The sequence below is a fragment of the Typopeltis vanoorti genome, chromosome 5, assembly GCF_054136105.1.
Source record: "Typopeltis vanoorti isolate ZY-2024b chromosome 5, IOZ_Tvanoo_1.0, whole genome shotgun sequence".
Classification (NCBI taxonomy): domain Eukaryota; kingdom Metazoa; phylum Arthropoda; class Arachnida; order Uropygi; family Thelyphonidae; genus Typopeltis; species Typopeltis vanoorti.
Genome location: NC_143553.1, coordinates 8591176 through 8618948, shown reverse-complemented (window position 1 = coordinate 8618948; position 27773 = coordinate 8591176). Strand labels below are relative to the sequence as shown.

General features: G+C 36.2%; 1 protein-coding gene across 4 annotated transcripts in view; it reads left to right on the top strand.

Annotated features, from left to right (window-relative positions):
* The first annotated feature begins 451 nt into the window (after window positions 1–451).
* LOC150106214 (neuroglian-like) overlaps window positions 452–27773 on the top strand; it is an 888579-nt gene continuing 861257 nt past the window's right edge. For 3 of the 4 annotated variants that reach the window (XR_016548353.1, XM_090393042.1, XM_090393040.1), the window contains exon 1: window positions 452–554. The gene's annotated coding sequence lies outside the window, so the exon portion shown is untranslated. Of the gene's footprint in view, window positions 555–1890; window positions 2117–27773 lie in introns of all 4 variants that reach the window. The other variant, XM_090393041.1, reaches the window with a different exon arrangement.

The following is a 27773-nucleotide window of genomic DNA, read 5'->3' as shown; positions in this document are numbered from 1 at the left end:
ATCGGAACATTGAAATATTCCTCCATCTCCCTCTCTTATAAGTAGTGGATGGAAATAACTATCGAAATGTCTCAAGTATATTTAATGCAAAACGGTAAGGGCACAAAATTATCATAGTAATCACGAAATGGTTTGATTCCAGCTAAGCTACACACATTCTTTGTACAATTGCCACCACAGCGATCATCGCATGGAAATAATAATTTAAATCCTCGCCCAAAAGAGTGCATGTTTGTAGCTTATTGATTCCATATTTATATCTCAAGGTTTGCTCTTCCCCGAATAATTTACCTCAATTGAATGTTTACTCGGAAACGCTGTGCCAGTCCCTCGCCTTCCTCCCTGTTGGAGTGACGTCACCAAAGCGTCTCATGCGCAGAGGGAAAACAGACGCCGCGCTGCTGCCGCACCCGGCTGTTGTTGCAGCGATCTGCGTGTGCCGCTAGTCAGTAGGGAAGGTAGGGTGTTGTACTTGTGTGCCCTAGTGGTGATATACTTGGAACATCTCTCTTCGGCTCCATATCTGCAATAACAAACCTTTCGTTTCATAAGCGGTAAGTGATGGTGAAGCCTTTTTTGTTTTTTCATTTGCTCAGTATTAGTCGGAGGGACTACTAAACGAGAATTCCCACAATAGCTTTCAGAGCACAACGATCGTGCATCTGTTGCAGACCCCACTGATCAGCACTGCTGCACGTTTTGCGTGAACACAATGTAAAGAATGCGAGGCGTTCGTGATTGTGAGGTTTTGTGTGTATGCGTGCGTGGATATTCTCTCTTTTCTTCACTTTTTTTTCCTTCAAACAGATACTGTTTCCATAACTGCTGGTTGCTAAGGTCGTAGAGTTACACAAAGTTCGAAACAGTCGGATACCAACAATACTCATGTCCACTGTGCTTAAAAAGATTTTTTTTTGGTGCATATCCAAGATTATCGGACACTACAGGATTGAGGATGGCAAAGTCGAGAAGAGATAAAACAGGATGCGATACCTGGAAAGCGGGATTATTTTAGCAACCTTTCAGCGTAGACATTCTTAAATAATAATTCGGAAGTTATTGACTATGTTTAAAACAACAAATAGATTCGCGGAAAGCGCGCTGGGGGAGGCAGTTTTCCTTTAGTATGACTTCTGATTATTTTTCTGGTTATCAAGATAAAATCATTAATTTTTTTTCAATAAATTCAGAATTTCATTCGAACAAAAATCACTCCATTTGATACATTTCTCGCAACAATACTTGAAAAAAAAATGAATATTTAGTTTTAGTATACTGTTTTGGTTTATACGTCATGCTAATCATGACGCGTATAAAGCGGTCCATGCAAATTTTTCCAACTATTTTGCGATCACGAAGGTTCATTCATATTACTGAATTTTAGGAACTCAACAATCTACATTTTGGATTTTTAGATTAAATTTATTACGGAATCAGAATTCTGGAATACGAATATACTAGTCTCTAGCATGCCTCTTCATTTATAGTTTAATGGAGTAAGTGTTTTAAGCCTCTAAGGATGTTTCGCTGAAACTCTTCAGAGTTTACATCTAGATTTTAGATGGAGCATCAGACACCACTCGGTAATGTGAATGTACTTTTGTTATCACAAATATGTTAAAAATTTGAAATAAGCGATATCTCAAGGATGTATTAGAGTGGCGAAAAACGGAAAAGTGCATCGAAATTAAAGAAATTTCAATAATTATTAGATTATGTAATAATATGATTAGTGAATCTCGTTTAGTGATCATTACGGTATGCAATCGTTGTTCATTATATGAAACTGAAGTGAAATCAGAATTTAAAGTTGTGCAAGATTTCAAAAGTGAATGCGATTTAGTTTTTTTTTTCTTTTCTTGGCATGTCTTGTCACTATCTGAAAAACAGAGGACAACCTGAATCATCGGAGATCATCTTAAAGTTGTTGCATTCCGACTGGAATAAGAAATATGCTGCGTGGTTTAATACTCTGTGGAAGTGTCGAACAATATGGCGACTGCTAGAGCATTCTTGGATAATTTGAAGTTCATGGCATTATTCTTAGCAACCGCAAGGCGAAGCGCTTTCGATTTGTTCAAAAGCTGAGTAAGAAGTCTTATCCTCCTTATAATAAGTAAGAAGAAGCACATTCTGTACATATTTTAAGGAGAAATTTATTTTCATCTTTGTCATTCTTTTAATTAAATATTCATATTTAAAGCAAAGATTTCCAACCGTTTTATATTTTATACACGAAGGCCAACTAAATTTTCTCTTCGAAGATTAATTCCGTCACGTATCAGTTTACTTGCTGTAACTGTGCAACCCGATCTACAGGTTTGAGTTTCATCGTTGCTTTTATTTATTTTAACCCTTCCCCCACCAAACTGTTGAAAAATTGAAATATTTAACATTATAAAACATTTCTTCTCTTGTATGCAAATTTGAATTGGCCTTAAAGCATGACCTGCGATACCCGCCTCCACGTGGTGGTAATGAAGGGTGGGAGAGTTTCGAATTTGTAAATTGAGCACATTGGGCAAGAAAACCGAATGCAGTTATAACACGGCGAGTTATATTACATTAATAATAGACCACTTTATGATAATTACGTTCGGTTATTGACGTAAAAGTTATTTAATAAAATGCCGATATTAATGGAATTTTATATATATATATATATATATATATATATATATATATAATTATATATATAATTATATATATAATTATACTTAGGAGATCATGTTGGTCAGGAAATCTGTTGAAACTGTGTTATATTATTGATATCGTTCCTGAGCTGCTCTAGCTCGATGGGCAAGAATGTTCTATAACCTTCGAAACTTGTTCTGTCGTAAGCTACACATGCTGAGAGAGAAAGAATTTTAAAGTATGCTTGCAAGATATTATAACCATCACGAGACATTGTAGCACATCTTCTCTAACTTTAAGTCTCTCGACATTATTATTACGCGACACTGCCAAGGACTCATCGTGGGAGGGCACACCACTCCACTACAACATGACACATATATCATCAGTTTGAACAGTAGAGATAACTCGTAAAGAATATAGACCACGGAGAGACCAAATGATGATGCAAAAACAAGCGCAGGTCATTAGTAGGTACTTTGCGACAAGAAATTAGATTATTTGAACAAACTTTAGTCTGTGAATGAATTTAAGGAGAAGTATGACAGGTATTGTGTAAATAATGGTTAATGTTTCAATGTAGGGTCTCCCGCGATTAGTCTTTTGACTCCATGGAGACACCGTTATAATAATAATAATAAAACATACAGCCGCAATTTAAACAGGTTCTCGTGGAAATGAAAACACTTCGTTCTGAACTTGTGTTGATAACCTTTGTCGTACTTCGCCTATTACATCCCGTAGCGGCATGGACCATTCTTATCCCGAATTTTCTCAATGTTAACTATTGCAGATCATCTCTGTATCGGAAGGTGATTTTCATCACCCAGTATGAGACCACTGTCCCCTGCTTATTGGAGACTTCAACTGAAGTGTCTTCAAAAAGAGTTCGGTCTCCAGTTCATTATTTCCGCGGTATCATAATATCATTGGTAGGCAAAGGTTATCGGTCGACAGCCTTCGTTGGTGGGATTTTCATTAAAACAAAAAGATATTATTTCTGGAAAAATGTCCATGTTATTCCACTCTAAAGGAATATTAATTTTTATGGCTATTTAGTCTATTTTTCTTTAGGATGTGAAATGATGTGAAAAAAAAAAAAGGTACCGTGAGGCATAAGAAAATTTGATATGCGAATATACCACCCTTTGAATTATTTATATGCTCTATCATTTAGTGAAATTATTAAATAAGGCGTTGTACAGTTTTTTGTTATTTCGGTTCTTCTGAAATGTTGTGGCTAGCATGTTGAGTTTTATTATTATTTTTTTATTTTTAAATTCTTTCATTTTGGAAGAAGCGTCCTGCTCTTGCCTGTATGTCGTTATGATGTCGTGCTTCTGTGGCCTGTAGTGATGGAACTGGGCGTGGAGGTATCGATCTGTATGGGTGGCTCCTGTCTATGGTTGTTTTTAGTCTCTTGTCTAGGGCTGGTCCATAACTTACGCAACGTTCTTGAAGGGAACCGGAGGGTTGTGGTTTGAAAGAATATGTGACAGTAGAAAGGAAGGGGATCTAAGAATATCTTAAATAGTAAAGAAAAGCTTTTCTCATTTTTCAAAATCTACTTCTCGCATTTGATTTTTTTTTCTGATACATGAAAATCTACAAGCACTTTTAAAAGAAATAAATGGCGATTTTTTCATGTCTGGTTCTAACCGAAGAAAGATTAGACATTTTTAGTACACCCACTGTACTAATGAGATTTTTTTAAAGTGAATCCAAGAACCGAAAGGCTGTAAACCTATAATGCTTTGGTATTAATATACCAAGCATCCATGTCTGCAGTGGGAGAACAAACGACCTGTTGATTGGAGAGTGAGCACACTGTCTCTTTGGCCAACAAAGTCGATATTGGATGAATATGCTTTATTAATAGTTCGTTGATTAGAATTTGAACTCTTGATAACATTGGCAAAATTTAATCTATGCTAATTTTCAAACCTGTTATTTCAGATTTTTATGATTAGCAGTTTAAAAGATTGGAGAATAACGTTATTATTCTAAAACACAGATTACAGATTTTCATCAAGATCGTTAAAAGAATTATTTAAAATTATCAAACATCCTCAACAGTGCAACAAAAAATAAAGGATGATTTTACATCAAGTCTGGTCTTCTCTAATTCGATACTACAGGCACGTAGTTACTAGTAGTATGCAGCAGACCACAAACCATTAAACGATGTTATAGCAAATACGCGCTTTTCCCTGTTCAGATATTTTCATTATGTTGTTCATAACCTGCTTTTTTAATTTATTCACGTATTTCTCCTGATGATGTGAAACACTAGAATTTTTCACAAATCTAGCAAAGCAGTCAATAAATGAATATTATATCCTATCTAGTTCTTTCATGTGGAGTAATACCGGTGGGAAAAAAAAAAAAAAAAAAAAAACGTGCTAAAAGACAGATACATACCGAGAGAAGACATGGTTTTAAAACTCTGTCACAAGCCATATCATCCAACGGCACAAGCAATGCAATTAACTGATTAATTATCTCCCCCCCAATAATATCCCACTTACGAAAGATAAATTGCATATCACCTGTTAGCCTACCACAGGTGGGCTAAGAATTAAATAATCTGGAAACACTGAAGTAGCATAGCAGTGCCATATTTGGACCTTCTCCATGCTACGTTTGGCCTCTAATATGATTTTCATTCTCACAGGCGATGAAAATAATAATAATTATTGTTTGACATCTCCAGGGAGTCCAAGGACTTATCGAGGGAGGGCACCTGCTCTACAACTCGGTCTCCACCATTCAATCACCAACTGGCCACAACTACGCCAACGCCATCTACTGCAGACCGCCACTGGTATTTCCAGAGACAATCACAAACATTCATGCTCACGGCAGGATTCGAACCCGCAGCCTTTTGGCTGGAGAGCGGATACCCTATCCACTCGGCCAACGCATATACTTGTATATACCACTATATACCACTAACGTTTACACCACTCGGTCAGCGTATAAATAATTTCTCACCACTTTCGCAAACATGTAGGTTAAGGTGGCACTTGAACCTACACTTGGTTGATCTGTAAGCAGAAAACGGCAAACAAGATGAGCACGTAACTACTCATTTTCGAGCAGTAAACCACAAGTAGCAACCAACTAAATAATAATCATATTAAAAAATCCTTTTATTGACGAAATCTTTCGGACGACAGCGAAACGTGCATTGATTGCTGGGTGTAAGTATAATTTACTGTCGCCATGTAACCATGGCTTCGTATCGGTTTTACTTGACAACAAACGAACCAGTTTCATTGTATTTGCTGTAATATGCCCCACATGCTGAAACATGTGGGGCATATTTCGCTTAATCTATTTAAAGGCAACGTACGTTTTTCTAAAATCAACTCTAACAGCCATGTTCACACCATATATTTCTTGTAGTAATATTGTGCATGGCACATATCGCTAGAAGAGGAAGAGAAGAGTGAAAGAAATTACGATAATCATTGTTGCGAGAAAAATTATTATATATTGCCGAGAGATAGTCGAGATGAACTTGCAGTCTCAGTTAACTAAGAGATGTTCCTGGGCTGATTGCAGAAACGTGCTCGGAACAGATCAGTGAGCTATAAGCTACAACATATAACAAAAGTTAAAAGTAGTAAGTAATAATTAGTTATTACTTACTACAGTATAAGCATTTTAGAACTACATTTTTCCGTAATTTAAATTATTATATAAAATAAATTGCCCATATGCAATAATCTTACATTGCTATCATAATTTTCTATAATAAGTGTAATGTTTATTACAGCCCAATCTTCGTTTTCGTGTTTGGCTCAAAGCTTAGTGCTAATGATAGAGTAATTAAAAAAACACACGTATTAACCACAGTGAAAATTATTTATTTGTAAATATTTCATCCTAAGTATCTTAGGACATCATCAGTACAGTAGTTTAAATAATAATAGGAATAACATACAGTTAGGGTGCATGATTACAATGGAATCTCATTAAACGTGCGTAACGTGTTACAGAAGTAAAAAAAAAAAACTAACAATAATTATTTTACACAATTTTGTATGACAATTTCCCATACTGTAGGTCTGTTCAGCGTTTCTGAACAGACCTACCTGACTGTCCAAAGTAAGACAATTTGCATGAGCATGGAATCTCATAAACGCCAGGCAACATCAAAGGTGAGAGTTTGTCCTTAGGAGAAGATAACAAGTTGTAAATTTGGTTGATAGGTTTGTCAGTAGTGGCAAAATTGTATTTCTTCATAATTTTAGAAAGACGTTCGGAGATGCCTTTGACGTAAGGTATGGGAATCCTATGGACTTCTTCTTGTCTGGTTTCATGTGTGGGAAAGTGACTGATGATTTTTTTGAGTTGTTTTAGGATTATATCCATTTAGGATGGCTGTATTTTTGATTACTTCTAATTCCTGGTTTAAAGATTCTTCAGAGGAACAGAATTTGTGTGATTTGGAAACTAGTGATTTAATGATGCCAAATTTCTTAGATGGATGATGAGCGGAAGAATTGTGAATGTAGCCACCTGAGAATGTAGGCTTGCGAAAACAGACGTGGCGATGGAACCATCTTCTATTCTATGGATGTGTAAATCCAAAAAAGGAGAAACCCTGTGGAGATTCTTTTTCTAACGTAAAGTTGATGCGATGATGAAGAAGGTTAATTTTATCTAGAAACAGTTGTAATTCATGTTCGAGATGATCCCAGACTGCAAATACGTCGTCGACATATCTTAACCAAATTTTTGGTTTCGGTTCAGAAGTGAATATTTTTTTCTCAAGGTGTTCTAGAAACAAGTTTGCTAGGTTTGGTGATAAAGGCGATCCCATTGCTGTTCCTTCTTCTTGCTTGTAAATTTGACCTTTCCAGGTGAAGTAACCTGATGCAATAACAAACTTGAACAATTCAACTATATCAGACGGAAATTTTTGAGTTAGTAATTTTCTTGTTTCTTTATGGGGAATGTTCGTGAAGAGGGAGACAATGTCGAAGCTGATTAACAAGTCAGTTTTTGACAGTTGAATATCTTTCAGTTTTGTGTGAAACTCTAGAATTTTTGATTGAAGAGACTGAGTGGCCTATGTGAATAGGCCACTCAGTCTCTGTGGCCTGACTTGTTAATCAGCTTCGACATTGTCTCCCTCTTCACGAACATTCCCCATAAAGAAACAAGAGAATTACTAACTCAAAAATTTCCGTCTGATATTGTTGAATTGTTCAAGTTTGTTATTGCATCAGGTTACTTCACTTGGAAAGGTCAAATTTACAAGCAAGAAGAAGGGATTGCCTTTATCACCAAACCTAGCAAACTTGTTTCTAGAACACCTTGAGGAAAAAATATTCACTTTTGAACCCAAACCAAAAATTTGGTTAAGATATGTCGACGACGTATTTGCAGTCTGGGATCATCTCGAACATGAATTACAACTGTTTCTAGATAAAATGAACCTTCTTCATCATCGCATCAACTTTACGTTAGAAAAAGAATCTCCACAGGGTATCTCCTTTTTGGATTTACACATTCAAAGAAAAGAAGATGGTTCCATCACGACGTCTGTCTTTCGCAAGCCTACATTCTCAGGTCGCTACATTCACAATTCTTCCGCTCATCATCCATCTCAGAAATCACTAGTTTCCAGAGCACACAAATTCTGCTCCTCTGAAGAATCTCTAAATCAAGAATTAGAAGTAATCAAAAATACAGCCATCCTAAATGGATATAATCCTAAAACAACTCAAAAAATCATCAGTCACTTCTCCACACATCAAACCAGACAGGAAGAAGTCCATAGGATTCCCATACCTTACGTCAAAGGCATTTCTGAACATCTTTCTAAAATTATGAAGAAATACAATTTTGCCACTACTGACAAACCTATCAACCAAATTTACAACTTGTTACCTTCTCCTAAGGACAAACTCTCACCTTTGATGTTGCCTGGCGTTTATGAGATTCCATGCTCATGGAAATTGTCTTACTTTGGACAGACATGTGGGTCTCTTCAGAAACGCATCTCGGAACATCCAGACCACATTCGTCTTTTTAAACCGCAGAAATCTGGCCTCTCTCGACACGGAATTGAAAATCCAAGCCATAGGATCCATTGTGAAAAGTCTAAACTTTTACATAGATCTTTATATAAACATGAACGTTTATATAAAGAAAGTTCTGAAGCCCTACTACACAGACCAAATTTAAACCGCAACGACGTTGTTACTATTCCTAAAGTATGGGAAATTGTCATACGAAATTGTCTAAAAAATGATTATTATTAGTTTTTTTTTTTACTTCTGTAACACGTTACGCACGTTTAATGAGATTCCATTGTAATCATGCGCCCTAACTGTATGTTATTCTTATTATTGTTTAAACTACTGTACTGATGATGTCCTAAGATACTTAGGATGAAATATTTACAATTAAATAATTTTCACTGCGGTTAATATGTGCGTTTCTTTTAATTATGATCTCACCACAGGTTTCGCTATTAAAAAAAATGATAGAGTAGTTATTCATATGTACATTGTTGTCTGTCTGTAAATTGCATGTGTTCTTCGGGCCGGTTTGCCTGGTTGAGGGATGGAAAACTCGAGTTTATGGAAGGAAAACCCTTTCACCGCCGCATGAGACCGGAGAACTCACTTTCGGTTGTGAAACCCTGATAAAGGTTCTCCTTCTAGATGGCATTGAAATCCAGGTCTTTCCACCATTAATACCCATTAAATACTTATGCGATTTTATGTTATGAAAAACCAGTATTAAAAAAAAAATTCGCTGTTTTATGAAACGTGATTCACAGGAGAAAGGATTTTCATATGTATAACGTAATTTTGCAGGAGATTTATTTTGTGACAATCTTTGACAGAGGACAGGAGGGCGGATCTAAAAATCCGGCCATTAGCTTAATTTAAGGAAGAGCTGCAGTGACAAGATGACTGACAGTTGCTAGCATCTACTGCCCGAATGGATGGCTTATTATTATTATTACTTAGGGCACCTCCAAGTAGGGTGCTCTCGCGATGACTCTGCTACACACATCTAACCGTCTCTCCTACTTCTTAATTCTCATACTAAACACAACTACCATCAACGCCATCTACCGCCCATCACCACCAGCATTATTTTTGTCTGTAAATTGAGTGTGTTCTGATGGTCGATTTGCCTGTACGCGGGGTGAAAAAACCCTGCTACCACCGTATGAGATTGGCTAACTCTCCTTCAAATGAAAAAGCCTATATAAAGATACCTCTCATAATGACGAGAATGGAAGTGAAGCCATTTCCAATTGAAGGGCGCAGTATACCGTTTGTACTTCCAGTTGAGCTACGGAGGCCCCCATTCTCCAACCAACATACTATGAATTTTTTAATCCCTAGCCTACCTACGGTTAATTGTTCTATAGGTCTATATTAGCTTTCATGAGTAAGATTCACATAAAATAAGGGATTTATTCCCTTTTTATTCGGATACGATTTTTTTATTTTTTATTTTCAGATGTTGATTGCCGAGATGATTTAAGAAATGATGTAGTTTCTTTATTTGTCTCCACAGAAGTTAACTAGCTCTGGAGGAAATGGCAATTGTGACTACTGGATTTGAACATGTGAAACGAAGACCTCCTTCTAGAGAAGGTCTCCGTTTCACATATTGGTATATTAGTGAAGAGCGATTCCAAGTCGAAACTCTTAAGAAGTTCGAATTTTGTGTGATCAATTCTTTCATCTTAGATACAAATTGTTCTGAATTTACACGCACATTACTGTATACTTATACAACTTTAATGGCGGGTGACCAACGAAGCAGCCTACACCGCCCACCCCCACTCCAAGTGGGATCACCGTGAATGAGTTATATTTATTAATTTCCATCAGTAGCGAAGATATATTCTGCACAGTCTTTCGAAGGCTAAGAAATACCAAATGATTTCGAAAGTTGCATAGTTGTATATATAGGTTTACAATCTATCGCGAGTTGGAGTGTCATTAAAAATGAATTATATATATATATATATAGTCTTGAGTTCGAAGTAAAAAAATAAAACAAATAGAACTTGAGAACCAACCAGATTAGATTCCTGAATAATTGTGAATTACTAACATAAGCGACCTCAAAATGTAAGAATGACACTATACATGTCAAACATGTCTCTAAGAAATCATTTTAAAATATATATTACATTAGCACCCTGAATGGGCTAAGGACTGGAAATCCTGCTTTAGAAACAAAACATAGACCTTCAGGCTTTCATTAAGCAGAGTGGTAATCTTTCATAGGGTAATGAACAATTCTTTTACTGCATAAAGACATGTACAAACATTCATGCCACAGTTGGTGAGCAGAGATGTAATCCACTTAACTAGCCTAACATATTTGTATTTGTAATAATGAACTTTTACAAGTTGTGAAGTTATTAGATCGTAACAGACACACAATAAACATGTTTTGTGTGGCAGTAATTGATACTACTTTTCGAGTGCATCGAGAAAAATTTTAAATAATAGTTAAAGGGTTTCAGGATAATGGAAAGATAGTCCAGGATGATTCTCTCGATTATAATAAATCGAATCGATGCTTGAAAGGCAACATGAATACCATGATCTGGCCAAAAAAGGAAAAAGAGAGGGGAGAGAGCGAGAGAGAGAGAAGAACATGGTTAGAATTAAGTGAGAAAGCACCCTAACATTTGAACATGCTGAAGAACCTCACCAAATCAATATAATCGTGGACGTTAGTCTGGCATCAAAACTTGTATTTGGGCGAAACCGCCATGGACTACACCAACTCATCATTAATAGGTCAGTCGTTTATTATGTGCGAATATTCTGGTTCATTATCTTCACTTGAACTTGGCTGATCTGCACATAATTGCTGTCAATGTGGTGACATTGTGAGAATGGCAGCTAGCCTTCACCCTTAGTTATCATCGATAGGTGTGTTCATGCATGCCGATGTTTAGAAGAATTTGGAGAGAGAGAGTAAGGCAGACAGACAGCTTCAGCTATTTTGAGTTCCTATGACATTTCTATCTGAAATAATAAGTTGTACCCAAATTTTTTTTAGTTATGGGATTAACAACAACTCTATTTTCTGAGAGTAAAAAAAAAAAAAAAATTTCCTGCTTCAAAAACGAACTGCCTCTCGATAAAAGCGTCTTAAAAAAAAAGCCTAGATAAAGTTTCTCTAACGGAATCAAACATCAAACGATTTTTTTTTCTGGCCTATCATTATGGAACCAGACATACTGGCACAAAGCTACGCAGACATCTCGTTGAGTGAGAGAAGTTGTGTGACGAAGCCAAGTATGAAGTTATTTCCTATTGTTTAGCCACTAGAGCAAGAATAATACTGTGTTCTTGGAATGTATGTTGTAGAGCAGTGCTTCCCAAACTTCTGGATGCCAGAGCCCCCTTTGCAAAAATTAAAATATTTCACGCCCCCCTCGAAAAAAAATCGTGATAGAGATATATTATTATAATATTTATTGTATTTATATTCAATACAAAACATACACAGCGAATATTGCAAAAATCAAATGCATATATTACATTTTTTGCCTCTTACCGTTTGGTTCTGAAGACAATGCGGGCTGTTCTGGTAAAATATGATATACTGTCCTTTTTTTTTTTTTTTTTGAGTCTGCTTCTGCTTCTTCTGATTGTTCGCGGGATTTTTTTTTTTTTAAATTTTTTATCAGCCACTTATCCATCTCAGGGTTAAATTTTTTAATGTAGAATAGATCAAATAATATCACCACTTACCGATACTGGCACACCACAGACTGATAACATGAAATTGTGAATATTACCTGAATAAGGGAATCCCCGGACCAGGAACATTTTTCTCTTTTGTGACTTTTCTCCCTTTACGGTAATTAAGCCTAACGCGAAACACAGCAAAGGCAGGTTATTTAAAACGTGCATATGATTGGTGCGGTATTAACAAAAGATCGCGCAACCAAAAGATAAAAGCATAGCTAGCAATTGAGTTGAAATGCCAACTCTCTTCAATATATATATATATATATTTTTTTTAACACTTTTACGAATTTTAGCACGTTCCCGGTTGAATTTTATTGCTGCCTTGGGAAATCGAACTCACACACATCTAATTAATAACAATAGTTTTTAGTTAGATACTGTGTTTGCCCATGCAACATGGTTTTGTTTCAGTCTATACAGCATAGTTTCTGTATGAGGGGACATGTGATTCATTAATTAGTGTGTTTTTATCCCAGTTGTCTCTAATTGCACTATTTGTTGAGAAATATATTACATAGACTGCTCATACCTTATTCACTGGCATAATAAAAGTACTTGTTTTTATTGTCTCTGCAGTACAGTGGCTGTTAGGGAGGGCATGTTGTTTATCACTGCAAGCGAGTTACTATCTCCCCACATGAACTTGTTTAAGCTTTTTTTCATGTGTGAAGTATATGCTAAACTTTTATTGGTTATTACAGAAAACTAGCTCGGATGACAGTGATAATATAAAACGAGTTTTGATATGTATATAAAGTCAATATCAACAGTCCCTGATTACGAACGCGTGATGAAAGGGACAGGAAGATTTGGAGCTTCCCTGGAGCGCATTCGAAGTAAATACAATTAGCCACTGTTTTGAAATGAAATATATGAATAAGCAATATTTACTAATATTCATTAAGCGCCGAAATACGCAGGAAGAAAAGTTTGTGAACCAACACCAATGTGTGAATTTTTCCATTAAAATATAAAAAATAACAAAAAAGAAATAATAAATAATAAAAGTTAAATACGTTTCTTTAAAAAAAAAATCTACTTAGTCTTAAAACATTTTAAATTTGTTTTCATTATTTCACGGGCCCCTTCAACAAAACCTACGGCCCCCAAGGGGGTCGCGGCCCACAGTTTGGGAAGCGCTGTTGTAGAGGGATTAATGTTGTACTTGTTAGCGTTAAAGACAAATCTTCAGAGGTGCTTGTCACCAAGCTGAATAACGTGAGACTCATACAAGAGAAAGTGGTTTATTGATGATATGAAATTATCAGATACAGCAAATATTTCGCAGTGAGTCTAATTGTCAAGAGCTGGAGGTAGCATCTACTATCTCTCAAGTAGACAAAGGAAGTTCATTTACGATTATAAATGCTTCCGATGTAAACAGAAAATTCATCTCCTTCTACTGGATAGAGCCATCTGCCAAGAGATCAGCCTCAGTCCTATAAAAAGCTAAATTAGACAAGTGAATTCTTTATTAAGTAAAGTCGGTAACTGGGACATAATACTATAAAGAAGCTATATACCTCTTGCTTCTGTGACTTACCTAAAATTCATTAAACTATCGTGAACTGTATCGATTCTCCTACCTATCGTATTGCAATATTTCTTATCTTTTGAGTGCTCGGTCTTTTATAAAATTTAAAAAAAAAATCCAACTTTTTTTGGCAAAAATCAAATACTTTTCTTTAGCTTACTGATATTATGGTTCATTTTGATATGTCTTGGCTACTCACAAACGCTCCATGACCCCAAACTCTTCAGTTGTTATCGCAAGACTTTCTTTTCGGACTTCATAAACATTTTCGATTTTGTGATGCACTCCGTTGGAATAACAAAGTTTACGAACCGATAGAAGGCACAACCATGGGAAGTCCTTTCACCAATCTTGGCCACTTGCTTTCTTGGACACAACGAAGAGTGTCCTTTGAGGATAAATGGACCAGGTTCTGGTCCATTTATCCTCAGCCTTCTTTTTGAGTATTTGAGCCGGTATTTTTGATATCTGGCCACATCCAGAAAATGCATTGATCCCTTCCCGTTACAGATTAATAAAATTAATCTCCGGATCAAGTTCACTATGTAAAAAGAAAAGGTGAAAACTTAGCTTTAACAGAAATCCTGTTCGTCTAGTTTTCCTCTGCCAATAGACAAAGTTGGTCAAACCTACATTCACTGGTAGATCGTATATTTGGCATGACTCGGTCTCCATTATTCAGGCCAAAATGCCAAGAATTAAGCACTATTAAATCGATCATGCAAATTAAAGGGTAATCACTGGAGAATTCAATGCATTCTAGACTCCTACAATCCGATCTCTCATAACTGTAGATGTAAGGAATAGGAACACCGTATTGTTCCTATTTCTTACATCTTTGGTATCTCCAAATCAATCGCTAGAATCCTAAATGAATATAATCCTTGTAATAACATTTTCCGACCAGTAAATTGTCTACGCTTTACCAACCAGCAATGATAAATTTTCACCGCTGTGTCTGCTTTATTATTGAACAAGTGCCTTGCGTATGCCACCATTTATAGTTTAGAGCAGCGCTTCCCAAACTGTGGGACGCGACCCCCCTTGGGGGAAGTAGGTTTGGTTGAGGGGGGCCGTGAAATAATGAAAACAAATTGAAAATGTTTTAAGACTAAGTAGATTTTTTTATCTTAAAAGAAACGTATTTAATTTTTATTATTCCTTTTTTTTGTTATTTTTTATATTTTAATGGGAAAAAAATCACACATTGGTGCAGGTTCACAATTTTGCTTCCTGCGTATTTCGGCGCTTAATGAAAATTAGTAAATATAAGCTTATTCATACGAGTTTCATTTCAAAGCAGAAATCTAAGAATTGCAGTTTTAAATATTTTACCTGATATTGGTGTAGCAGTATTGAAACACATCCATCACATTAAATTGTTATTAAACTTCTTTTATGTTTTTAATTCTTTCTTTATTACTAATCGTTTTACGTTTCATGTGCTTGTACTGCAAATGTACAATAGCAATATATCTATCTATATAAAAATATGAGAAAATGTGGCATGTCAAATGTGTATGTAAGATGCTAAAAATATAATATTCGCATTTGATTTTTGCAAGATTCGTTGTGTATGTTTTGTACTGAATATAAATATTGAATATAAATACAATAAATATTATATTAATATATATCTATATTATGATTTTTTTTTCGAGGGGGGGCCGTGAAATATTTTAATTTCTCCAAAGGGGGCCCTGACATCAAGAAGTTTGGGAAGCACTGGTTTAGATGAACTGGCTGTTCTATAGAACAGACTTCAAGAACACCAGTATTATATCCGCTATTGGAAATTTCACAAGTAAGTCTCTCTTTCTCTCGGCTCCGAGTCAACACGGAGCATAGAATTCTTCTTTAATTTGAAGCACACAACCATAAAAATCGTTTCAAATATGCCAATTAATTTAACGAAACTTCAAGGCTTTATTGCATTGATCAATCTAAATCGGAATGATCCCCCCCCCCCAAATAAAGTTTGGAAGATTTTCATTATCACTATAAACGAGGATGTCACTATTCAGGTAAGTCAGAAGCTTTCTCTAGTTGTACAAAGTTTTTCGCTTGGTTATAAATCAGTTATAACCAAATTGTGAAAATTAACAAGAAATTATATTCTTGTTTTAATTCTTTTACACAATAATAATAATAATAATAATAATAATAATAATAATAATAATAATAATAACAGCTTGCATGTGATGTATCTTCACGACTTAGTCTACTTGTATGTGGAGGCTGTTATCTTAATATTAACTATCTCAGTATTTCATAATGCAAAGCACACTTCCTCTTGAATGCGTATATTGCTAGGCATTATGGGTAGGGTAACTACCGAGACCAGTAGTTGTACTGACATTTATACTGAGGTCTCATCAGTGGAAGCTAGACCTAGGAATATGTTGCGGTAGATCAATATAGAAGTCATATTTTCCATATATAGTAAAATGGTGCGTCACCATACCCTTCTCATAATGCACAACAATATACATTTTGAAAGGAAGTGTGCTTTGCAGTATGAGATACTAAGGCAACTGATGTGAAGTCATATGCAGCCTGTATATGCATGGCCTAGTCGTAAAGTTACTTGACTCGCAAACTGTTTCTTGCTTCAATCCTTTACCCAAGCATAAGCAATATTTCTTACGTATAACATGCTATCCCTAGTTCGTGGCTCTTGACATCAACTTGAAATCTATTGTTGAATGTTCTGTCTTTTGAGTATGCTTATTGTATCGTATTGTATGGGTTGTTAGATTCAGTGTAAAATATCTGATATTTTGTGATCAACTTCATACTATCAATGAACTTCAACGACGTGTATTTTCTACGTTCTCTGTCAATATAACTAAAATTTTTTGTACAAAAATATTGTACACTTGTCTCTTGTTATTTAACTCTACTCTTTCTTTCTGTTTATTTTTGTGATTAGTGTTCTGGAGTATACGCTTGTATTTCAAAACAACGGAACTGCACTTTTTTATTTTTTTAGTATGTATACGAACTATATATGCTTAATAATGTTCCGAATTACTGTTTCGGAATTGCACCTGGTAACTCAGACTATTTAGTTAGATGGTTGACATGTATACTTGCGTATTTTACATTCGGTTATCAATGAATGTAAAATTATATCTGACTAGCGTAATTATATTATATTACGTTATTCAGATATTCCAGCGAATGAAATGCAATGCAGTGAGCGGACTGTGGTTGCAAATGTCATGCACAATTCTTCCCTCCCCCCATAAAACCGTTAAACAAACATCTGTTATATTTCAAGGCTGTCCTTGCTCTCGTTAGGTTCCATCCTGAATCCAATCTATAGTCTGATTCACAATGAAACTGTATTGTCGCGACTTGTGAGTTCATCGGGGTTATTATACAGCGCCAGACGGTCTGGCTAGCCAATAGTGACTAAGACCACGAGTCTGGCGTCACACCGAATACCCTCAAACGCTGGAAATCCGTTGCGATATTAGGTTAATGTAACTCTAACACTCTAACTTACTGTGCTTGGTGTATATTTTACCCAGTGTGCACTCTCTACTTATCGTAGATTATCTTATGTTGTTATGGTACGCACATTTAACGGTGAGTTACTTTTATCTGCATTAACACTTTTTTAACTTAAAGAAGAAAAGCCAGTGCTCGTTATGAGTTTGCGATGTGTTCGTGCTTACTGTTTTTGCTTAACAGAATTTAACAGAAAATACGAGCCATCTGTAATCATCACTTGTGGCTTTGCGTGTGTATGTTGCGCTTCACAAGAATAACTCATTCATTTATGAGTTTCGTATGAGAAAGAAAGTGTAATTATTAACATGATGATGCAATTAAATTACCAGTTTCTGTCGTTATTAATGGCCTATGTTATTTTAGTGTGATTTTCATTTTATTCAGTGACTCCGGATGTACAATTCAGTATAGAATAATCTTCGAAGAAGCTCAGTATGCATAAAAATTAACTCAGGAGGTACTTTTTAGTTCCTTACTGATATTCCGCCAGAATGGATTTTAGGAAATATTAACGTGAACATGCATATTTTCTAAGGGACTGTAGTCTGCTAAGATATTGATTCGAATTACGACTTACAGACACTGTTAAATCCAGCAAATTACGTGTCCCTGGGGAGATTTTCACTCCGCCTGAATAATAATAATAATAAAACTCGAATTTCCGGCAGAAGTACTCGCCAATCTTCCTATCAGACAGGCAAATTCGCTTTCAGTTAACCACGCATCCTAGCCATGATTAAAAGCAGGTCTTTTCCAACTGAAGGGCAAATGTCGCAACATCTTCGCAACGGAGACATTGAGTTTTATCATCCTTAAATGATGTCACACTTATCTACTTTTCATCCTGGTTGTAATAAAAGTCTTTCAGTTAGCTTATATGTACCTCCCCCCCGTACATACTCCCAAAGAAGCGTACAAAATGATGCTAGTAGAAAAATGTAAGACTGAAAGTTCTTTCTTAGAGTTAGTTACGTTGTTTATGTTTCGGAACTGTCAAGAATGTCACACTTTTTTTTTTCGAGAATTTTTGCGCTTTTCCTCCCTCTTTATGTGCCCAGAGCCTCCGTCTCTACTGACTTGCGTCACAGTAATTGGAATTTTTAAACGATGTCTACAAATGCGTCCAAATGCTGAAATCTTAATCTGGAAAATGGATTTTTTTTTTCCCTAGAAAACAATTTCATTTTCTGACGAGTTACATCGTTTAGAGCTACACTCACAAAATGTCCATTTTCTATTTTAGATTGTTTCCTGCCTGTGTAAATGAGGAGGATAAACAGCGCGTATACAGGTCGCTAAGCCTATAGGTCGTAAGTTCAAGATCCTCGAACGATACTCCTGACCTCAAATCGGCCTTGTGCTGTCCACTTCATTCTTGCTGTTCTCACAGTTCGTTTGTCCGTGTCCTTCCTACTGGATGGATTTTATTTATTTATTTATTATCTCAATCCCACTCAAGAAAAGTTAATTCTATCGCACCACATAGCATAGGATTTTTTATAAAAATTGTCAAACTAACTACATTTTGGAATTTAACTGGCAGAATTTTGCAAACGATTAAATAGTGGTAATAACTCCGCTCCGAATAGATGGATTTTAATGGTATTTGGTGTTTAGGATATTTAACATTTACTGGAGAATCTTTATTTTTGTGTCAGTCAATGATATTACATTATATTCTTTCTCTCACTGTCCTTCATGGATGGGTTGAGTTCTCTGGTTAGGAGTTTACAGGCATTTTTAATGTAGTCGGCTTGTCATTCCTCTGCTGCATTCCCCAAAGGACGGGAGCGTTATATTTGCAAATATATCTTCACGGACCCGGTTTGCGTGCTTGCGAAATGGAAAATCCTCCTACCTCCGTATGAGGCCATCTAATTTACTTTCAACTGAAAAGCTCTTATAGGAATTTTTTACATCCTAGTCGGAATTTGAACCCACATTTTTCCAAAGATCATCGTCTTTACAACAATTCTGTTACAAATGATAATATATAAACTCGGAAAGGCAGTCCAGTTAATAAGGAAGTGATCTGAGATAATCATAGAAAGATGCTTTTCAGAATGCAGTCCTTGTACTGTGTCATTCATTATCACAGTTTAACGTAGATCCATTTTTGACCTTTATTTTTTATTGTTTTGCCATCAAAGTGAGCCAGTTGAAACGACAACACATTTTAGGAGCGATCCAACTTTCATTATTTGTCATCCAGTATGAGCATAAATACAATTGTTTGTAAACAATATGCCGCATCCACCAAATTTTATTTAGTCCCAACCTGCCAGAGTAGTTGCTCTGTTTAATTAACCCCAGAGACGGTGAAATAACTTGAAATAAAAAATTGAGATGGCTCCCCAAATTTTTAGAAATATACTGAATTTCAATATTACCTACAGCCACAGTCCAGAATAACATGTGTAGAGACGAACAGAAACGAAGCTAGTAAAGGCGTTTGTAAGCATTTTGCATCGCAACTTAAGTTCTGCTGTGAAATGAACCTTTTAAAATATGAGTATCTCCGATCATTTTTTACAGTTTACTTTGGATTGCGTTACTAGATGCGATTCGATCTTATAAAAATCGGAAAGATTCTGTAAAAACATTAAACTAAATCATGAGAGTATTCCCAACTGTGCGATTGCATTTGAAAATTCATAATGTGTTAAAGCGTATTCTTTATGGGCAGTGTGTAAGTGAGCTCTTAACATCTAAACTCACCGTAAAATGCGTGGCTATTGTTTGTGGTCTTGGCTACTTGTTTGGGCAAAAAGGTAGTTTAAATTTATATCGGGTGAACGCCCGTTGAATACGTTTGTTCTAACAACGGTGCGCTGGGGGAAAAGTTCCACGAAACAACCTACATGCACACGTTTCTGACCGATCGATACGAACATGCTTCCCGGAGGAAAATTCCGACTGCAGTCGGAGAAATGTGTTTCTTCCATAACGGAACGCTCAGTGCAGTACTGAGTAATCATTTTAAATGCAGAAGAAAGACACAATAAATGAGTTCTCCAAGGAGTTCTGAAAAAGAATTAATAAACAAATAATTAATGGATAGAAATGATCGAGAGTATTTACTGAAATATTCTTTTTTATGCATTTGATTATATAATTATGCTAAATGGGAGCTGTTTTACGCGTAGCAGCGAGGGGTGGATGTGGGGGAAATGTGCGAGTAGATGAAATGTCACATCTTTATTAAGCGAGCTTGAGCTAACTGCTAACACGGTTTAATTTAAGCTCCGAGAATTAATTCCCCAAAGCACAGAAGCTTGACTTATGAGAAATAATTGATCTCTTTTATTGCCTACATCGCTGTTGCTGCGTAGCAGTAAGATGAATTTGCCACACTTTTTATTGATTTTACGATTAAAAAAAAAAACCAAAAACGAGATAGAACAACTTGAATATTGATTTATTTTGAGCACTGTCTGAGAAAAATGAACGTATTTGTATTTAATGCTGTGCGTTAATATATTGTTAGATTAATGATTTTGCCCAAGTTAGTTAGAATATTCCGCTCATAGGGAAGCTACCAAATATTCAAAGCCACGTATACTATTATTAATAACTATTAGGCTTTGCTTTCCATTGAAACTACGACAAATAATTGCATGGGCACTTATGCCAACTCACGGTGGCTGATGATTCACGCTTCAGTTTTTGAAAGGGGATTTGAGAAATATCGAAACAAAGATTACTTGTTTACTGTTGTTTCATTAATATATTTTCCTCCACTGCTTCAATGGTCATATATTTAACATTTTTGATTCGCATTATAACAAAAAAATCTCCAATATTTTGAATTATCAAAATAAAAATTCACAATATTATTTTTCTCCCCTGCGATGATGATTGCTGAGGGAATTGGGATAGTTGTGGAACAGCTCTCATCAGAACGACTTTTCATATGGGATATAAAAAAGAAAACGGTGTTTACAGTTAAGCTTAAAATGCTTCATCTTACACGAACCTTATTAACCCGGATATGAATAAATATCTATTTGATAATCTATAATAAATATCTATAGCTAAGAAGGGAACATCTACGGACTCTTCCGTTATCACATCTTTAAGCAATGCCATAGCAAAGCAACCCATTCCCAATGTTGTTAACCCACCACTGCGCCATCATTTTCGAAAATCCATTTAGCATAAATATCAGTTTTCTTGACAAACGGATACTTTATTTAGGGATACTTTTTTTGCCGACTAGCCCTCTGCAGACTGATGAGCTACGCAGTACTAATATTTACTACTATCACTTGTGCCATGCTATGCCAACTTGACGCTAGTGATCGATTTAAAAAAAAAAAAAAAAGAAAGAAAGAAGCGACTTATAAATTTCTGAGGAATAAGTACCTACAAATATTGATTTTCTGTCTGCTATAATTAAACAAACGGAAGAAATTAAAGTTCTAAAAACGGAGAACAGAAAAAATGTAGTTTATAGTTACTGCTTGAACTAAATTGATGTATAAGACGGTTGAAGATCTTAGTCAACAGACAAAGATATTTGACTTTGAACGATAAGGACACTGAAGCTGTGCACCAACTCCATAACACACACACACACACACACACACACACACACACACACACACACACACACACACACACACACACACACACACACACACACACACACACACACACACACACACACACACACACACACACACACACACTCTCTCTCTCTCTCTCTCTCTTTCTCTCTCTCTCTCTGCTCAAACATTATTGTTACATTCATTTCTAAGGCGAGAAAAGACGTAGCTGGAATACAAGATATGAAGTACTTATGACATTAACAATTTCAAAGAAGGTAAAATATATTTAAATAAATACTTAACTGGAAAGCGAAGAAAAACAGCCAGGAATTTGGATTAAGTATAGCAAGCTCTTCCCGATCAAAGATAACACTTCGCATATATGGCTGATAACGTGTGACTAACCTCCAGAAATTATTAAAAGAATGAAGGACGTGTGACTGTGATGGATAACTGTGAAGTTACTCGCGATAAATGCGTAACTCGAAATGATCTTATCGAAATAAGCCTGTTCTAAAATTATTGCATTTTATCATACGAAGTATAAGATATGTTTAGTTTACAACATCACATAAGAACGTAACAGCATTCCTCATGATAGTACTTGTGATAATTTATCTTAATTGATGACAAACATTGATTTGCGAGGAATCTTGAGCAATATGTAAATATTCCAACGAGAAAATGCAATCCTGCATCATGTTTGGATTATGTATTTGTTAGGATGCAAAAGTACAAATAAAATCGAAGCAGTAATGTTTGTTAAATTAATTAATTGCAGATCACGTTCCAGTAGCTGTCAAAAGCCATTTTGCACTCAACAATTAAACAGGCACTAAAGACGATAGAATTGAGTATCGTATCATAGAACAAATAAACTACAAAGTATTAAAACATAAATTTAGTACCTTGACAAAGGAACAAATAAAGCTGAAATCAATGTTAGTTATTCTTACTTCCAGTTCATTAATATATTAAATAGTGAAATGGAATACTTGTCTCTGCTACAAAGAGAGAGAGAATGAAGCCAACGAAGCAGTGGATAAAACAAGAAATAATACACTGCAGAAAACTAAGAGATAATATGTATAAAACGTATCAAAATATCCCCGTAATGGGATATTTTTAACAAAGAATTAAATGTATTCTCACCAGCATAGGTTCAAATAGAATACCGAGGAATCGGGGAAACTGTAAGGGAAAAAATATTGTTATTGTAAATTCATTACAGTAATTTTTTAAAATGTGACGTCATTATCGTCAACACCAAATTCCCGACATGCACCACCAGAGAGCGCACAGAAATCGGGGACTCTTAAGAACTAATTTTCTGGGTAAAGATATCGGGGAATCGATACTTCCAAAACTCGATGATAACAATCGCGACATTGATTTAAATAGCGAAAGAATTTTATCAAATAAAATCAATAATTACTTCGTTACACTCAATGAAAATCTTATAAACAGCGCTAATAATTCATTAGCAAATTTCATTGCTAAAAGAATTGGGAGGTCCATTTATTTGTTACTTATTTGAAAGAATGAAGTCAGAATGTTTCTATCCCGACCGAGTCCGAATAGTCGAAATGTGTCAGCACTGAGCTGTAGCGTGTCAAATACATTTGATCTTCCAGCAGAATTTAAGAATAATGTGATAATACCAGTTCATAAAAGGGATGCAAAAATTATCTTAAAAATGATAGATTCATTTCTTCTTTTTCTGGTTTCTTATAAAATATTAAGAAATTATTAAAAATTAGTCCTGAACAGAAATACCGAAAGTGTGCTTGAAAATACCATTCCGGGAGTCATTAAGGTTCACGTGGCTGTATCTTTACTAAATTTCGCTTTTTTCAGATAGCATCTCTCTCTCTCTCTCTCTCTCTTATTAGCATATTTTCCTAAGTTGGGGATAATGAGGTCTTATTTTATTAAAGACAGGAAGAATTCTAATGTTCTTTAAATTAAGTTGCTATTATAGAAGGTTCAAGATTATGAAATTCGCCAGCATGAGAACGATCAATCTCATTTTCATATATTATTACCTGATACCTCCAAGGACTCATTATGGGTAGTCACTGCACTCCATATAACACACTACTTAACCCGCTACTTAATCCTTCATACAAACACACGCCATCAAAACAAACCATCTGTCACTCACGAATAGCGTTTTCTGTCTAATTTATGTGTGTGTTTTCAGGCCGATTTGCGTGTATGCGGGATCAAAACCCCGAGTATCCTGTAGAAAACGTCATGCTACTTCTGTGAGATCGGCTAATTCACCGTCAACTGAAAAAGATCATATAAAGATTCTCGTCATGACGAGAATCGTACTTAAGTTTTTTCAAATCGAAAAAACTTCTCGGATTTTTATTTTGCAACCAGGCAAGACCGACCAGAAGAACACACACAATACATGTATATTAGGCATAAGACTAACCACCTTATTTTAAAGTTAATATTATGAAAGCCAGGATTACCTAGAAGGTCTTGAGCCTTTTAAGTATTACTGATTATTATTCTTCATTTACTTAATGTCCAAATTATAATTGTCTGGTTATCATTCTTTACTTTTTCTGTAGCAGTATATATATATATATATTCAAGTCTTCTTTTACAAATCGTTTGCAATATAAAATCCACATAAATTATGGTTTGAAATGCGTTTGAAAAAGAAAATAGCTTTCTAATTAAAGCCATTGATGAAATTATAAAATTATATTTGGCTTAGAGCAGAATAAGCAGTGTATCATCCTGAAAGTCTCTCTCTCTCTCTCTCTCTCTTTGCTAAATTTTGATATCAATGACATTTTATCTTAGTTATAATGTGCATTTGTTTCTCAATAACTTTTTTTTTTTTTAACTAAGTAACTTGAGAGGTTGGTGGATACTGATTTTATTGATATCAATGCAAGTGCAAACTTTTCTTACTTTTGTTGTAATTGTAATATAACAAATCGCTGGATTCATTCTTAAACTGCTGAAGGGGATTTGAAAACGGATAGTTTGGTCATCGTCATCTGTTCTAGCGAAAGAGAAGAAATATGCAAAACAAACAAACAAACAAAAAATATTTTTATGATAATCTCGTCCACGAAAAGTTGTGAACCTATTTTCACATTTTTGTACCATCGAAGGTCTAAGGATTGCAGCTGCTACCCCCAAAATCCAATTAGGAAAGGCCCACCTTTCCAAATGGGTTGTGGGGGCAGCAGCTGCAAGAGGAACTTCCAATGGTCACGACCTCCGCCACCAAACTCAGGTGTTATGGTGGGATTCCCAGATGTGTCCACCCAAGGTTTTGGATATAATCTATCCAGCGGGTTCTTGGCCTTCAACGTGGCCTCCCACCCTCTGGCTTGGCAAAGAAGGCCTGCTGGGGGGGGGGAGCCTCTCTTGTGGCATTCTGACAAAGCGCCCGTACCATCGTAAATGTGAACTCTCAACACGGAGAAGCAGCGGTTGAGTATTGAGGGTTTCCCGAACTGCAGAGCTTCTGACTCTGTCGAGTCTTGTCAGTCCCTCAACCCCTCGCAGGAACTTCATTTCAGCAGCTTCGATTTATGTCCGCATTCTTTCGATCATTACCCTAACTCTTATGATGATAGGTGAGGATGGGGACATAGACTGCATTGAAGACAGCCAGCTTTGCCTTCTGGATTAACTCCCGCTTCAATACTACCGAATAAACGTCAAGCTCCCGCAATATTGAGCTTGTTGTGCCAATTCGAGTATAGTGTTGGCTCTATGTCCCACTTTCCATCACTCGTGAATATAGACCCAAGGTATTTAAACTTCTCCACCTGCCTTAGTGGGACTCCACTAGAGTGTGCACTGGGATGGTTGTCTTGAGACCACAAATGTGTCTGTTTTGGCCACACTGATCTTCATCCCGGCATCTGCACAAACAGCTACAAACCTATTCAGGGTCCGCTGGAGGAAGAGCTAAGCAGAACTAGGCCATCTGCAAAAAGCAGATGTCCAATGTTACATCTTCCAATTCTGACACACTCACTGCCTCGGCTGTGCCTATCAATCCAGTCCATAAATATTATGAAAAGGAGGGGTGACAGAACACACCCTTGGTGGAGACCAACGGAGACTGTGAAAGATTCAGACTTCATGCTGTTTACCCTGACACAAAACTCCGGGCATTCATACAAGGACTTGATGGTGGCTGATAGTTGGCCATCCACTCCATACTCCTGTACTACTTGCCAGAGCTTATCCCGAGGATACGTTTTGGCAAGTTTTGACTTGGAGAAGGTCATATGCCTTCTCCAAGTCCACAAAACATGTCTGAACATTCTTGGCATATTCCCAAGATTTCTCAAAGATTTGCCTTAAAGTGAAGATTTGGTCAGTTGTTCTTCTACCAGGACGAAAGCCACATTGTTTTTCCTGGAACTTTGACTCAACTATGCTCCTGCACCTTCTTTCCAAGCACCTAGCATATACTTTCCCAGGCAGGCTGAGCAGAGAGAGAGAGAGAGAGAGAGAGAGAGAGAGAGAGAGAGAGATGCCATGATAGCTGCTGCAATCTCTCTAGTCTCCCTTCTTGAAGACTGGTATCATTATGCCTGTCTGCCATTTTGCTTTGGTGCTCGCCAGGATATCCAAGCAGCCTGATACACTCGAGTCAGCCAGAGAGCACTCTTCCAACAAGAGTGCTCTCTGTGTCACAAGGTACAATCATGGTACCCATGATTTGAAAGGCATATCATTTTACAAACTGATTTGAATAGACTGGAAATCTGGGCAAACGAAAATGGCTATCAGTTTAATGTTAGTAAGTGTAAAGTTATGCACTTTGGCGTGATTAGAGTTCCAGTGGCATATTATATTAGCGGGGTTATGCTACAAGAAACTGAAGAGGATAAGTGAATAAGAATTTAAAGTTCAAAGGTCACATAGCAAAAGTTGCAAATACAACTCAGAGGATAATTGCTACATTGAAGCGAACCTTGCCATGTAAGGATAAGGAAGTAATTTTGCCTCTTTATAAGGTTTTGATAAGACCACGCTTGGATTACTGTGCGCAGATTTGGTCTCCCTGGTTTCAAGGGGATAAAGAAGCTGTGGAAAGGGTGCAAAGAAGAGTTACAAAGATTATATCCGTATTATGGGATTTAGATTATAAGGACAGCTTGCGAGTATGTGGATTACAGACTCTGGTTAACAGGAGAAAGAGGGGGGTGATATGATAGAGGTCAATAAACTTTTGAATGGGTGTTATAGCATTTCAAATGATGAAATTTTTCGTTATATGGAAGGTGGGGAGAGAACACAGGGGCATCCATGGAAGTTAAGGTTGTTCTCAGTCAAGAAAGGGTTAAGAGTTAGATTTTTCTCCCAGAGAGCAGTGAGTAAGTGAAATAATTTGCCCTTATGGGTAGTGAATGTATCTAGTGTAAATGAATTTAAGGGAAGGTATGATAGCTGGGTTGGGTAATTTACAGCCTCCCTCGATGAGTTCTTAACTCCTTGGAGGTCTCAGATAATAATAATAATAACAATATTTAACCATTCCGTGTCCTTCCCTGGCCATGTAATCCTACAGATTTAAAACCAGCCGACTTCAGTACCTCGCTAGGTGGCTGACCTACGGGTGTTACTCTGTCTACTTGGTTCAGAATACCTCAGGACACGTTCTGTAGTCTACTGGAGTCGGGTGCAAGCGGCTATCTTGGCCAAAGGAGGCGCCCCCAGAAATTTATATATATATATATATATATATATATATATCGCTAAAAAAATAAAAAAGCTTCTATG